Below are 2,634 nucleotides of genomic sequence, written 5' to 3' on the forward strand. Positions count from 1 at the left end.
TCAGCATCAGCTACTTTTCCAGACCTTAAGGTAATAGCCTTGACTTGCTCTTTAGCTTCCTTCCTGCCTGGTACTTCCGTGTCACTGGGAAGAGTGCCAGGTTGACGATTGAGCACTGCATTGGCTAATTGACCGATTTGATTTTCCAAGGTCTTGATAGAAACCGCCTGACTCTTGCACAACAGCTTAAGTTCCTCAAAATCAGCACTAGTAGGTGTAGCTGCACTTCCCTGTTGAGGATATGATTGCCTTGTAGCATACTGCTGTGGTTGCTGGAATCCAGGTGGGTTAAACTGTTTACTCACTCCTTGCTGATATGGTGGCTGAATAGCATTCTGATTATTCCCCCAGCTGAAATTTGGATGATTTTTGTTGTTAGGATGATAGGTTGCTGGCACAGGCTGCTGTTGTCGCTGATAATTATTCACATACTGAACAAATTCGTTGACAAGAGAACACTGATCCGTAGCATGAGAACCTGCACAAAGCTCACAAACCATAGCTATTTGATTAACTCCATACGTAGCCAAAGAATCAACCTTCATTGATAGCGCTTGGAGCTGGGCTGCAATAGCGGTGGCTGCATCAACTTCCAGAATACCTACTACCTTGCCTGACGTCATCCTCTGAGTTGGGTTTTGATGCTCATTTGCAGCCATCGTCTCGATAAGATTATACGCCTCAGTATAGCTTTTAGCCCATAAGGCGCCTCCAGCTGCTGCATCGAGCATGGGCCGAGATTGGGCCCCCAAACCATTATAAAAACCAGTGATTACCATCCAATCCGGCATTCCATGATGTGGACATTTTCTCAACATTTCTTTGTAGCGTTCCCAAGCCTCGCACATAGATTCTGTAGGTTGCTGCGCAAACTGAGTAAGAGCACTCCTCATAGCAACAGTCTTTGCCATTGGATAAAACTTCACCAGAAACTTTTGCGCAAGATCTTGCCACGTAGTGATGGACCCAGCTGGTTCAGAATGTAACCAGTCTTTAGCCTTATCCCTCAGTGAGAATGGGAAAAGCCTCAACTTGATAGCCTCATCAGTCACGCCATTATACTTAAAAGTGCTGCAGATCTCGACAAAATTCCTTATGTGCATGTTGGGGTCTTCAGTTGCTGCTCCTCCAAAAGAAACAGAATTCTGCACCATCTGAATAGTGCCCGGCTTGATTTCAAAGGTGTTAGCTTGAATAGCCGGATGAAGGATGCTTGACTGAATGTCATCAATTTTAGGCCGAGAAAAATCCATAAGAGCTGGATCAGCTTGAACAATACGATCTCCCATGTTTACTGGTTCTTTCTGCTCAGTTCCTGAATCCGAATCCTCAAAATCTAACTTCTCCGGAGTATCAAGAACTTCGTCTTTCTCCTCAGCTGTATCTAAGGTCCTCTTGCGAGCACGAGAACGAGTTTGCATAAACGCTTGCTAAAGTACCTGAAACACAACCGAAAAGAGTAATTAACTACTACGTCCTAATCACTGAGTCCTAATGACCAATGATGGTAAGTACATAAACTAAACAAATACACCGAGTCCCCGGCAGAGGCGCCAAAAACTTGTTAGGGCGAAATCACGCACTAATATTCACGCAAGTATACGCGTTCGCAAGTAATATAGAATACTTTCTAGTTCGTTCCCTCAGAGACTCAGATTAAGTTATTGTCTAATTAAACTCACTCACCAATGTATGATTACTTCTCAATGTTAAGATAACACTTAAAATTGTTGATTAAATATTAACTATAATTAACTACTTAATTAACCACTTAACTAACACTTCAATTTATCAATAATAAAACACTCATGAGATCACAACTTCATTATTACTTCCTTCTATAGCCATTGTTATTACCTTTAGCATGTGACAGTGATGATATTAATCGAATAACACGAAACTGATAAAAGCCAACTTTCATTGTACTAATACCATTCTACCAAGCATCCACAATTAAGATAGAAGTTGAATAGTCATCAATTATGTTGAGTTCCTATATGTCTACAGAAATTGACAACACAACGATTTAAGCACAAGTTATTCCTTTTGATTACATAAGGCAAATAAAACTGTTAGAGTTACCCACTAATCATGCACAACGTACATGAACCTATGCTAGCATGGCAAGTTCTAAATCTCAAGATCCACCGTCGCTTCACAAGAGATTAACACCCTATCTTATATGTTCGCGACGCACATAAGACGAATACGCACAACCAATACTAGATATCATGCAATCATCACACACTAAAGTATTAAACAATTAACTAAAGAATTTCATAATAAATCCGTTGCAACCCCATGATCACGATTAGCCCATAATAGAACTTATCGCCATCATGGGTTCATATGAAATCATGATAAATGACACAAGAAAATAATAACTAAACTAATTATATTAAAACAGAGTACGTCACAAGAGTAAATAAGTCAAAGCAAGAAAACTAGCATCCAACGTTACAACGAAACAAGAATCACAAGAATATATGCTTCCTCTTCGTTGCGGTGTGCTAAATCGGTCTTCTTCCTTATCTCCTTCGCTTCTTGCGCAAAACACAATCTAAAACATAATCTCTTTCATATTTCTCTATGAAAACGTCTCAAATCTACTTATATAATAGTCCCATAAAACTC

At 40.0% G+C, this 2,634-nt stretch overlaps 1 non-coding gene across 1 annotated transcript; it reads left to right on the forward strand.

Moving 5' to 3' along the window:
* The first annotated feature begins 789 nt into the window (after positions 1–789).
* On the forward strand, positions 790–896 carry LOC141722537 (small nucleolar RNA R71). Its single transcript, XR_012575553.1, has one exon. It is a non-coding gene; the product is annotated as a small nucleolar RNA R71 (small nucleolar RNA).
* The last annotated feature ends 1,738 nt before the right edge of the window (positions 897–2,634 follow it).

The sequence above is a fragment of the Apium graveolens genome, chromosome 4, assembly GCF_009905375.1.
Source record: "Apium graveolens cultivar Ventura chromosome 4, ASM990537v1, whole genome shotgun sequence".
Lineage (NCBI taxonomy): Eukaryota > Viridiplantae > Streptophyta > Magnoliopsida > Apiales > Apiaceae > Apium > Apium graveolens.